We start from the raw sequence: 14,258 nt of genomic DNA, 5'->3' as shown, positions 1-14,258 counted from the left end.
GTTCTGAGTGACACATGCCCACCAGCCAATCAGAAGCAGATCTGGCAGAGGGGAGGGGGGGAGGGAATGAAACACATGTGCAGTATGAAGCAAGGAGGGAAAGGAAGGGAGAATACCTTTTTAGAGATGGCTGCCTGTTCTAGAAAATGTGAAGTAAGTGTGACTGAGTAAAAATTTGATTAGGTGAGCCAAAAGTGTGGCGTTTTTACTAAACAATAGGAGGACTATTGGGCAGTATGCTTTTTAAATTTTGACTTGCATTCTCCTTTAAAACACGTGTGAGATAAATAATGAATAGTTGCTTGCTTAAATAGGACAGTATGGGAAATAACAATGCTGTATTTCTGGAAAATAGTTCCTATGTTGGTACTTTTCTTCAAAGCACCTACTGGTAATATTGATACCAGGATTAGGCACATGCTGAAATGCCAGGGGACCCAGCAACAAGTTATGGGCTGCCCTAAGTAAACTAGTTCCAGTATATCTTTAGAACCATTTTCTTAGAGTCTCAGTATAATTGGATATTTTTTCCCAGGTCTATTATGTTTCTTTTTCTTTTACACCTTTTTTTGAAGCAAATATATATTGCCACATAACTGTATATTTATTTATAGACTTCATTTGTCTAGTATGATAGGATTATGGGTTATAAATCAACAAATAAGGTTGAAATATGATAACAGTTTATTTTAGAGGTATATTTATTTGTGGAAATACTGTCTCCTTTGAGATTTTCCAAGCAAAGCAAAGAGTAATGTTTCACTTGGGCGCAGTAAAATAATAGAAAAGATTGGACCTTCGGGAAGTTTTTGCCATAAATATGATCAATATCTCCTATTCACTATTCTACTTCATTCTGTATTGTTTGCATGCAGAATTATCTCGGAAAATATTTATACTGTAACAATTCTATTCTATCAGCCTATCAATATAGTTTGTCCTTGATAAGTGCATCAATAGTTATCGTAAATAAATGTAAGCACCTTAGAGTGTATTTTATCTTACAATATGATGTTAGTTATAAATAAAAATGCCTTGTCAAAGATATCCCTGTTATGAAAACTTTTATATTTGTTAGCTGCAATGCCCCGGTAGCGTAAAGGTTACAGTCAGGAAGCATGTCACATACTAAAGGGCTCATTTTTAAATGCAGCCGCCATGTGCAAAGTGAAATTTCAGAAGGAATATGCCACTTTTTTGTTTTCTACCACTGTTCAACAATTATTCCAGATGCTTGCAAATTTGTATTTAACACAATTGCAATGTGCATTTGCACATTTTTATGAATAGGACACCATTGTGCTTAAAATTGTTGAGAATTGCATTTAGTGTTAAAATAATGTCCTCACCCAGCGATGATGTGGCACTCCCCACTGTGCACTTACATCCCCTGTTTTAAAAAAAAATTCAACTCTTAAAGTTACCAGAAGCAAATTTTTGCTGCCCTTGGTAACTGGCCCCACCTACCGCCTAGGGAAAGGGTCTCACCTTGCCTCATGACAGGAGTGGCCCTGCCCCTGATTCTTTAGGTGCAATTCTGCTGCTCCTATTGGCCTCACCCACAGCTAGAGTCCTGGAATTGCTGGCACATTCTGTTTGACAGTAGATATGGGGTTCCCTGTGCCAATAAGTGCACCTGAGGAGCATAAAGGGGCATATTTAGTAAAGTGTGAATTTTCTCGTCATCTAACAGTGCTAAAGTTTGCCTCCATACATCAGGTGTATTATATTCACTAAAAACCATAAGTACACTGTTGCAAGAGTATTGTGGTAAGTTTTCTTTGTGTAAATTCTTTGAGAAAATTCACCAGTGTATTTTACCAATAAAACTGTAGAGGGAAAAATTGTAGCGGGAAAATGGGATAGCAGTATGAAGGAGATCATGAGATGCAAAAGTGGCTGTTCTTTTTAATGGTCAGAACCCAAAAAAATTATTTTTTCTTGTACCCTTGATACATTTGTAAATATTCATAGTTCCATACTAGAGAAATTTCACCTTGCAAAAACATGTGAATGTTCATCAATGCAAAATGAATTCGTCAAAACATGCCATACTCTACTTGTAGTAAATTGTCAATGTTGATGCAAATATTCATTTTTTAAAGTACACTGAATTTGAACTATTTCCCTTTTGTAAATATGCCACTAAGTAGAGAATGTAATAAACAGAAAAAATATTTCCAATGTGAAAAAAATTCTCTTTTGTGTGAACTTTAAGGGGTAGTTAACCTAAAAATTAACTTTAAGGGGCAGATTTACTAAGAAACGAATGCTTGGAGCATTCATTCGAATGCTCTGAGCGTATTTTTGCCAAATTTTTCGTCGCATGCGCGACTTTTTTTATACACTTGCGCGAAAAAATCAGAAAGGTTTTCCCGCTGTTTACAATCGTTTAATACAAAAATTTTGTGACTTTTGGATTGCCAATATGATATTATCGTGACTAATACGATTTTTTCGTAAGCATTTTCGGGATATTTGCGATCTTCAGAAATTTTCGTATCAAATCCGAATTTATCACATTCGTGATTTCATCAATCTACACCTTAGTATGTTATAGAATTAGAAATTCTAAGCAAATTTTCAATTCATCTTAATTTTTTATAGTTTTTTAATAATTTGCTTTCTTCTTCCAACTCTTTCCAGCTTTTAAATGGGTGTAACTGACCCCAGAAGGCAACAAAACTTTTGTTCTCTGAGGCTACAGTTTTATTGTTATATTTTATTGCTTTCTTTCTATTTAGACCTCACCTATTTATATTCCAGTGTCGACAAATTTGGGCGACAAAATAGTATTTGTCGCAACGAGTACGAAAGTTTCGGATTCATTCAAGCTTTGGTATCGTGATTTTCCTTGGGCCAGGTTGGAGATGCAGAGTGCCATTAAGTCCTATGGGAGGCTTCCAAAATCATGCACTGAAGGTTCAAAGTCAGAAAGGTTTTCCCGTTGTTCACGATCTTTCGGATACAAAAATTTCGCCAATATCAGATCGCCATTCGCAAGTGATTTAGGATTTTCGATTCAATTCATAAGTACGAAATCTTCGTATTCAAACGAACTGAATTTTCGTGACTTTTGCAACCATCAGAAATTATTGGATTTTGTGATTCAGAATCATACTTTAATGTGCCTCAGAAACTCAGAAACTTGAATGATAGTTTCCTGAAATCAAAAGACTTATGAATCGCAAAAAAATAAAATGAGAAAAAAATTTTATCAAAAAGCTGGCAAGTTCATGTAGTCAATGGGAGTTCTAGCAAAATTTCAGTGAATTTTTAAATTTGAGTTTGGATGACTCATTGAAAAGATGCATAGAATGTGATTGCACTGAGTTAGAGTTTTTCCACAAGTCTTCAAATTCCCAAATTTTGGGGGGGGGGGGGGGGAAGGGCCTCCTTGGAACAGATTAACTAATATTTAAATTACCGGTTTTCCCAGTCTTTTTTTTTTATTTCTTCGCTAAAACTCCGAAATGTGAATTATAGTTGGAGAATGTCAATGGTGGTAGTTTTAGGCAAAATTTAAATGATTTTTTTAATGTGAGTTTTCTATTTTTTCAAAGTTGAAAATAAGTAGAGTGTAATTATGCTATGTTCTAGTTTTTTCATGTTTTTAATCAATTGCGTTTTCAAGATTTAAATAAGAGAACATTCTAGTTTGGTGAGTTTTTCAAGTTTTTTTGGAATTAAAAAATTCACAGATTCAAATTTTGATAAACATACCTCCCCACTTTCTTCCTTCAATGGGACTTAATTTAAAAATATCCATGTTCAAAAATCCAATTCCAAAACAAACTCATATACCTGGATATTACAGGAAAATGTAAATAAAAATGTAGTCTGTGCTTTATATAGTAATCATTTTTTAATTTGTTAATTGCTAAATTTAGAATCTTTGTCATTTAATGACAGAATGGATGCTAGGATTAGTGACCCTAGTAACTAGGAGTTTTGATTACAAATAAATTAACACTGAAGATCAGCTTCAAATATGTTTTTAATTCCACCAATTCATACAAAAAATCAATCAATGTAAATTTCCTGTTTACTGTATTGTCATAGCCACTGCCAAGAATTAAAAATCAGTTCAAAAGACTCCATATTGTGCATTGTATTGATAATTTTCCAGCCATACCTTTATTTTCACTTTGAAAACCAAAAAAATGTAATCAACTCCTCTGTTATTAATGTATGGCCTTTGTATAATAATATAAAGGCACTCTAAGGTTATTTCACTCAGCGATCTATTTAAGTATTTATAAAAAGTACATTCAAAAGTGCCCTTGGCTTTTAATGAATAGAATCTGAGTTCAATTAGTCTAGACACTCAAAGTTTCTGACCAAAGATTTTGAAACTTTTCATTTGAGTCATTTGCACAAGAATTTATACTTTGTGGGCTTTTGTAGTTCAACATAAAAGGAATGGATTAAATGAAGGATATAGTTATAATAGATCTTTATGATATTCGGGACAAGGAAATTAAAGGAAGATCTGGATTAGTTTTTCCTTTAAAGATACATATATAGGTGAAGAAACTGTGTTCACCAACTCTGAAAACTATTTATCATTCTGTGTAATATAAATTATGCCACAAAAATGTTGTAAAAAGTAATGTAAAATAAATTGCAGATTTACAAAGGTGTGCATTTTCTTTTTGCTGCCTAACAGTATTTTCAGTTGGCACTATTCAGTAGTAAAAAAATTGTCATAAAAAAAAACTCACATGTATGCATTTTCAAGTCCCTGCCGCTTTTTAAGAAAAATAATGATGTCTAACATCAATATACAGCTTGCTAAATACACCATATTTACATGGGAATGTCTGTTGATCGGATGGCATTATTTAGTGACATTTTTGTAATGCAAAAAAACTCGAAATCTCAAATGCAAATTTGAAAAATGTAATTTCGATGAGTCTGATATATTTCAATTTATGGAATCTTGAAAACTCGAACTGAAAAATAACTTGAATTTTGTTATAATAAAACTCCAATTGACTTCTGAAAGGTTTTAGATGCTGAATTATTATTATATTTTAGTTTTTTATGCTTATATAGGGGCCCATTCATGAAAGCACAAATTTTGTGTGGTTAAAATCACTATTAGAAAAAATTCGGAGTAATCACAATAATTTCTGAAATATGAAAATATTGTGGTTGCGATCCGAAAGTCACTAAATTTTCGGATCCGAACAATCGTAAATGGTGTAAAAACTTTTTTGGCTTTGAAACTTCAATGTATGATTTTGGAAGCATTCCATAGGACTTAATGGCACTCTACAGATCCAACCTGGCCAAAAGATAGTCACAATACCAAAGCTTGAATGAATTCCAAAATGGTCGTAGTCTTAGCAAAAATACGTCTTTTTCGTGGAAGTTAGCAGAAACCACAAAAAAGTTGTGTAATTTTAACGATATTATCGTGGTCATTACAAAAAGTTCTATAAATATAAATAAATATTTTTGGTTCATGAATGGGCCCCTACATCTCAAAAATGTAAGCTTTTGAAATTTAAATTTGAAACCAATTACCAAAAGTAGAATTTACTGGTCAACTGTTTGAAACACCTTTGTCTGGATTGTTGGTTGGTTGTTACATTTGCAACTTTGGGCCATTTATTATATTACCCTGTCAGTCTGCAAATATACTGTATATTGAATCAGATTACAAGTTTTCTAAAGGCTAATTTAACTATACAAAAGAAGGAATTCTATTTTCTGCTTGCTTGCAAATGCATTGAGCTTAGCAGCAAAAATGAAACCTGCAGATTATTATGTGACAAAGAATTTGAATATGCAGAACTGATATTATAAAGTGGACGATGTGGAGGCCTTATAGCTATAGATTTTATTTGTTATTGTGAATAAAGAAATTAGCACTTGAGTATGAAAGAAAGTTTGTACTTGAATATGTAAACGTAAGAAGAATGGAAAAATTTGCAAAATAGATCAGGTTGTAATTTTAAACAGTTAAAGAAATAAATGATTAATGGGGTAACCACATCAGAAAGAACAAATACATTTGTGAGTATGCTATTATAATTTTAATAAAGCTAGTTTCAAATTATTTTTTAAATACATTTCTGGAATAGTAAAAAGAAAAGGAATGAAGACAATGAATGAAATAGATTGATGGAAAGTGTTGCCTCTCTTTATGTTTACATTAATGGGAAACCATTAAAAAGGTTTCCTTTTAAGATGTCCAGTTCAAGAACTGTAAGTAAAACTGAATGCTGACTTTAGGAGGAGGTTCAACACATATAAATGCTAGGCAGTGCAAGTTATCAAAAACGAATATGCTAGTTCTAGACTACATAGAATTGTTTTTATAGGACTCCTTAACTGAGAAGGATTTGGGCATTATTGCACTAAACTGGTAACTCTAGGGTCTTGCTGCTAAAAAAAGGTTCATTGATTTAGGAGATTAAATAAAATTCAGCCTCTTCATTGTGACACCTGGAGAATGCAATGCTGTTTGGTGTGCCAGTCAGTGTTAAGGATTTATGGCTAAATAAGATTTTACCACCTACAAAAACATGAATTTCATAACAAATCTGTATCATCCTAAAACATTGGCTAGTCCTTAATCAATACACTTAAAACATATTGTATAGTTTTATAGTGGTAGTTCCCCTTGAAATTAAATGTTAATGTTAAGGTAAACAGCGGTACTCTAATACAGTTTGCATATGGTTTTGCAAAACATATAAAAAACATATTTGGCTGGAATTTTAACAGATATCTCAAGACAATTACCCTCACTACCAAGCAGCAGTTAGAAAGTTATATGAATAATAGATGTTAGCAACAAAAATATAAGATATAGTAAGGGGTTAATTATCAAAATTAAGTAAGTTGTTTTTATTGGTTGCCCAAGTCCGTGACCCCAACAACTAGGTATCTTTTTCAGTTGCAGGCCAGAGGCAGGATAGAAATGTTGATCATTATAAAATCATAATAAATAAATGACAACTGAAATGTTACTTAAGCTCATCTGCAAATACTATGGGGCAGCTTTACTAAAACTATAATTTCTCATTTTTTTAAATTTTAAAGTTTAACTTAACTCATTTCCTGGAATGTCTGACATTTACTAAAAAATTTCGATATGAAAAGTCTGTGTGAGAAAAACAGCAACTTATTCGAACTGACGCTGTGAAGTTTTTCGAGTTGTTCCACCAAACCCGCTACCTTATCGAATTGTAGCACAAAACACCAGCATCAATAATCCAAAACCTCTAAAGTTTGGATCTTCAAGGAAAGAAAAGGGACCTCTGCCATTGATGTCTACATGATCTTGGCAAGTTTTAACCACGTAGTAAATCTCAAAAAAGTGCAACTTTTAGTGCTAAAAAAATCTGATGGTAAATCTACAATCTACAAATAAAGCACCTTATGATGTAATTCAACTCACTACGACTAAGAAATCCCACCTTTATGGAAAAAAAACTACATTAATCCCCATCAAAGGGTTGAATTTCTCTTTGGTATAAAACACAATTACCATCACCACCTCTAAAAAGTTTACCAATGGTTTACATAATGGTTATGAAAAAGTCGCGACAATTCGCGCAAGTCATAACGGCTATGAAAAAGTCGCGATGGTGACGAAAAAATCGCAAAATGTTTGTTTCCAATCCGATTTTTTCCCATTCAGGATTCGGATTCGTGGATTAGTAAATCAGCCCCAAAATGTCAACTTAACAGAACCAGAATGGAAAAAAATTCCTGACTCCAGCCACTCTCTCAAAAGATATCACCCGCCTAGAAACATCCACGAAAATCCTCTACAACTGGTACTCCAGATAAACTCAGCCAGATTTACAAAAATCTATCTAACTCATGTTGGAGAGGTTTCCATCTGAAAGGAGAACCCTTACACATTTGGTGGAGTTGCCCAATGCTATTCTCCTTATGGGGAAAACTTGAACACTTAATAAATAACAACTGGGATCTAAAGATGTCTATAACCCCAGCACTAGTGGTATTGGGACTGTTACCCCCAAGCATTCCTAAACTGTATCGTACTATTATTTCTCATATGGTCTATGCAACTCATCAACTAATTGCCCAGAGATGGAAATTCCATATATTTCACATAATGTTGGAGAACTGGACTTACATTATAAGTATGAAAAAAATGCGTATGCAAGTATTGACCCCACAACTATTTTCAATTAAAGATGGGGGAAATGGTCTCTGCTCAGACAGATATCCCCCAATAAGAACATATTAGAGTGCAAAATAAATAGTTAAGCGCATACCAGGAAACCCCCCTCCCTCTCCCCTTGTTTCCCCAATTGTTACCGCAAGCCATTTTATGTTATGTTGTATTAAAAAGACAAAGGAAAAAATGAAAAAATGCACATATTTTACCATTTAAAAATGGTAAAAAAATGCCATCCAAAACTGTCAAAGTCGTGTAGAAGTCAACGGGAGCTGTCCAAGGCAATATTTTAGGGTTCATTTTACTTCAAGGTATTTGAGTTCTTCGCATTCATATTTGTGCTATTTAAGTGATGTAAAATTCACAATTCAAGGTCCTTATGGTTTTCTTTAAATATTTTCTCATTCACATTTTTTTATCATGGTTTTTAGTAATTGAGTAGAGATGCATGATTTTTTAAATAATGAGTTTAGTTGTGGTAGAAAAAAAACCCTCTAAAGCAGTGGTTCTCAACCTTCCTAATACTGCGACCCTTTAATACAGTTCCTCATGTTGTGGTGACCCCCAACCATAAAATTATTCCTAAGACCATCGGAAATATGTGTTTTCTGATGGTCTTAGGCGACCCCTTAAGGGGTCCCAACCCACAGGTTGAGAACCGCTGCTCTAAAATTACACAAACTCAAATTTTGATAAATGGGAGGCTAATATCATATCAAACATCTTAGCATTTCTTCCATCTCAGATAAGTAATCTTTACACATTTTAATCAGAAATACATATTTTACTTGATATCAATGTTGACTTTTAAAAAGTGAATTCTAGATCTAAACCTGCATGTAAAAAAACTCTCTTCTATGTAAATCTCATACCAGACTTTGATGAGCAGCTGTCACACATCAGAGACAAGTGTCACCCTATAAACATTAGAAACGCATTTCTATTTGACTCTTAATCAGGATTCTGCCTATGACATATTATAGCCACACGTCAGTCAATTCCAAAGTGTTCAACTCATTATTGCAAAAAGAGGTTGTCAAACTTTACTTCTATTCTCTGTAGTCAATCGATAACCTGCATTTTCTCTATTTTACATGTACCTGGCTGTACAACAGAAATACAGAGGGTAAGATCTGCAGAATATAGGTTCCTTTGTAAGTCACTGACACATTGTTATATAACTTCTGGAAGATGATTGGTTCAACTTTACAACTGAATATTCATTTTTAGTGGATTGTTTAACAGATTCATTTGCGGGACATACTGCTAAAGTCATTTTAATTATAGTCAAGGTAAATTTTTTTAATTAAAAATGCTTATTGCTTTATTGGGAAAATTTGATAATTTAACATATTAGGCTACTGTCTTTACTTGTATCCAAATATTGAATAATACATTTTACTATTTTCAAATAAACTTTTAAAAACTTATATTAAACGTTAAACTGCAAATATAATAGTAGGATTAAAGGACCAGTAACACCAAAACAAAATAAAAGTGTTTTACGTATCCACAACAGAGTATTCAGTGATTGAAATATTATATATTGTTGCCCAGTGCTGGTAAAAATGTATTTGTTTGCTTCAGAAATACTACTATAGTATATATGTTAGTATAAACAGCTTAATGGTGCAGGTTACATTGCAGATAATAGAAAAGCTCTGTAAAACACCATTGTATTCTACAGTGCTTATCCGTACTATGTAACCTGTACCTTTTCTACTTTGTGAAGCAAACGCACAACTTTTACCAGTGCAGGGCAACAGTACAATATATTTTAATTACTTTAAAACACTTTCACTTGGTGTTACCTTTGATTTAATCGATAATTAAAATTTTCTCTAGACCTATTATAGTACATTGAGCATGTGCATGTTAACAAGTAGTTTGATGCATGCTTGTGCCTTTAAAAAGTTATCAGAAAAACGTTAGCCTCCAGCGTTAGTCTCCAATGCAGATCAGTAAAGCTTGGATTTTTTATTTTGTCCACAAAAATAATAGGAAGGACACCAGGCCCTATGAAATAGAACACTCTGCTGTGGATACGTTTGGAATAATTTTTATCAACAATATTTTTTAGATATAAATGGCTTATAAACAATTCAACAATAACAATATAATTTAAATAAACAATGTAATAAAGGGTGGTATTTACTTTATCAAAATGGAATATAAACCACTTTGTCATTTGTAATTTTAAGGAGAATGAGGAAGAAGGGACAAATATATTGTTAGAAATATTGTATTAACCATGTGAATTAACTCGTGTTTGAGTAACTGAAGCTATGGCATTGAAATGGAAAATATTCAGTACAAATGGCATCTTTTTTAAGGACAAGGAAAGAGCCTTTAGGTGAACATCATTCATATAACTAGTATTAGCTGCTTGTTTCACAAAGGTACTGTTGAAAAGGTTAGCAAATGCAAGTCAGTAAGTAATGGGGGGAATTTACATTTTAGTCAAAGGTGCATACTGCAGAATGAAAACTCTGTACACAACTGTACCAGACTTGGGTTTTCCAAATAAGAAATCTTTCTGTAATTTGCTTAAGCCTGCTAAACATATTAAAAATGACTAAAATTCAATAACACTGTTCTGCCATCAATATGGATTTGAGCAGCTTTGCTGGAAACAAGTACGATCTACTGTTTTATTACTATAGAGAAAAAGGAAATTGTTCTTAAAAATTAGAAATGTTTGGCCTAATGTATATAGAAGATAGCTGCTAGCGATAAGGAAAGATTTTCACCAGGTTTTGCTATGAAAAACTGCCCATAGATTCCAATGGCCGAAAAAAAGTAGCACAGTAATTGAGAAAAGTTTTTTTTGCAGTTTTACAAATTTTTCTTCAAAGCAAGAAGGGACAGATTTGATGACTTTCCCATAATTCAGGGCTTTCTGGATAACAAACTCCTGGATAAGGGATCCCAAACCTGTGCTATAATAGCTGATTTATATATATTACATGTATATATATGTTTAATTTATTATGTTTGAATATATATAGGTATGGGATGTGCTATCCAAAATGCTCTGGACCTGGGGTTTTCTAAATAAGGGGATTTTCTGTAATTTGGATTTCTGTAATCTCCATACCTTATATCTATTAAGAAAATATTAAACCCAATAGCATTGCTTTGCCTTCAATGAGGAGTATTTTTAAGTTAGTATCAAATAAAAGTTACTGTTTATTATTAAAGAGAAAAAGAAAATATTTCTTAAAACAATTCCATTAATGTGTTAAATACTTTTAACTGACTATAGTATGAAAATGCATGTTTTAGAAGTTGGGGACCTGAATTGAAAGTAATAGTAGAAATATATATTTTTACTTTCTTACCATATTTAACATATAAAATGAGTACTGTCAGTACAATTGTCATGACCTTTATTTTAAAAGACTCCATATCAACAACTAGTAAAAGCTAAAAGAGTAACCTTTATGTGCCATCAGATATACTGAGAATTCTATTTAAACAGCTTTGTGAGGTGAATTCATTTTACTTTTTTTATGTCTCTATCAGATTATTTTTAAGTGCCAAATCTAGACATTCAATTATTTAACACTCCTCAGAGACATTAGGGTATGCTATAGCTTCATATTTCTTCTATTTCTTCTGTAGATTATTACATTTTACATTTTATGATTAATGATTAATAATGCTTCACAAAAAAATAGGAACAAAGCAACTTTGCTGTTTAAACTAGTTGGGGTTTTTTAAGACAAGAGCTATCTTAAAGGAAAATGCAAGTCAAAATTTAAAAAGCATACTGCCCAATAGTCCTCCTATTGTTTAGTAAAAACGCCACACTTTTGGCTCACCTAATCAAATATTTACTCAGTCACACTTACTTCACATTTTCCAGAACAGGCAGCCATCTCTAAAAAGGTATTCTCCCTTCCTTTCCCTCCTTGCTTCATACTGCACATGTGTTTCATTCCCTCCTCCCCTCCCCTCTGCAAGATCCGCTTCTGATTGGCTGGTGGGCATGTGTAGCTCAGAACAGGAGACAGGATCAAGTTACACACATGCTCAGAGAATAGGAAGGCTGCCGCTGGCACCTACAGGAAGGGGAGAGAGATTTCAGTGATGTCATTGTAGTCTTCACACTGCTGTAGGCTGCCAGCACCATATCTCAGAGAAGCAAGCAGGGATCTGGGAATTTAGATATGCAGTAAATACTTAAAAAGAATGCCTTTAGACTTACTTTTAATTTATATTAACCTTTCATTGTCCTTTAACATCAGAACCACTATTAATGTAAAAAGAAAAAGAAAACTACTCAACTTTGGGGTTTACTCATCTAGCCCCCCAGTCACTGCCCCTCTTGGGTTAACTTCTTCCCCCTCAAGGCATCTACATTGGCTGTTATCCATCTAGTCACACTTCTGGGGTTTACATAGGACCCCACAAACTTACTCAGGCATCCACATTATGGGAGTTCTCCATTAAGACTCCGCCTTCACCACATTATGGGGTTTTCCATTGAGCCACCCCTTCACTGTCCTTTCAGGGTTTGCTTTGGCGATTACCCATCTAGCCATATCACTGACATTCTGGGGCTCAATTAACCCCCGAACGAGGCCATCAGCACAATGGGGCATGCAAGGAGTGGCTCTAAAGAAGGATCAGCTGTAGAGACCCAATGGGTCAATGGCACCCAGAAAGATAAGCTGGAGAGAAACAATGGATCAATAGCCCCCCAGAAGGATCAGCTGAAGAGAAACAATGGATCAATAGCCCCCCAGAATACTACAGCATAACAGGAAGGTTGAAGAGGGGAGTCAGCTAAGGCCTGGTGGTGGAGAAAACTGCTGTAAATGCGGAGGGTTATGCATCAAAACCACCCTTTACCCAACATCAGAACCAAGGTCTTTATGCCTGGGTAACATTTTTCCCCAAGCTTCACAAATCCCTATGCTTTGGGGTTGAGGCTGCAGAGTTGAGTCAGCTAAGGCCCGGTGATGGAGAAAACTGCCGTAAATGGGGAGGGTTATGCATCTCCACCAGCCTTAACCCAACATCAGAGCTGGTCCAAATAGAGGCCCTCATGCCTGGGTTACATTTTTCCCCAAGCTTCACAAATCCCTATGCTTTGGGGTTTCCTCATCTAGCCCCCCCCCCAGTCACTGCCCCTCTTGGGTTAACTTCCTCTTCAAGGCATCTGCATTGGCAGATCTCCATCTAGTCACCCTTCTGGGGTTTACATAACCCCCCCCACCAACTCACTCCGGCATCCACATTATGGGGGTTCTCTATTGAGACTCCCTTTCACCACATTATGGGGTTCTCCATTCATTGAGCCTCCCTTTCATTGTCCTTTCAGGGTTTGCTTTGGCGATTACCCATCTAGCCATATCACTGCCATTCTGGGCCTCAATTAACCCCCGAACGAGGCCATCCAGCTAGCCCAATTTGAGTGGGCGCCCCTTGCCACTGTTGGGGTATCAGCCCACGGTTGGCCTTGATGGTTGCTTACCGAGGGCAGTGTCCTGAACAGAGCTCAGAAAGGGGTACAAGATTGCCTTGTGTGGGGGCAGCGCTGTACACAAGACCAGGCGGGATGCCAAGTCGGGTTTCTGCGTGCGATAGGCACCCCAAGGAGCCAAGCAGAAGATTGACAAGCAAGCACAACAGGACATGCAAGGAGCAGCTCAACAGAAGGATCAGCCACAGAGACCCAATGGGCCCAAGGCACACAGAAGGATCAGCTGGAGCGAAACAATGGATTAATAGCCCCCAGAAGGATCAGCTGGAGAGAAACAATGGGTCAATAACCCCTAGAAGCATCAGGTGGAGAGAAATGCACACGGTTCAGTGCCAAAGGAGCAGAGGGTGTGTTGGCAAAAAGGCTACCCCAAAGCAGGAAGGCTGCAGAGTTGAGTCAGGTAAGGCCGGGTGATGGAGAAAACTGCCGTAAATGGGGAGGGTTATGCATCTCCACCAGCCTTAACCCAACATCAGAGCTGGTCCAAATAGGGGCCCTTATGCCTGGGTTACATTTTTCCCCAAGCTTCACAAATCCCTATGCTTTGGGGTTTTCTCATCTAGCACCCCCCCCAGTCACTGCCCCTCTTGGGTTAACTTC

Source organism: Xenopus tropicalis, chromosome 1, assembly GCF_000004195.4.
Source record: "Xenopus tropicalis strain Nigerian chromosome 1, UCB_Xtro_10.0, whole genome shotgun sequence".
In the NCBI taxonomy this organism is placed as follows: Eukaryota; Metazoa; Chordata; class Amphibia; order Anura; family Pipidae; genus Xenopus; species Xenopus tropicalis.
The sequence above is the reverse complement of the archived record's forward strand: the minus strand, read 5'-3'. Positions refer to the sequence as shown.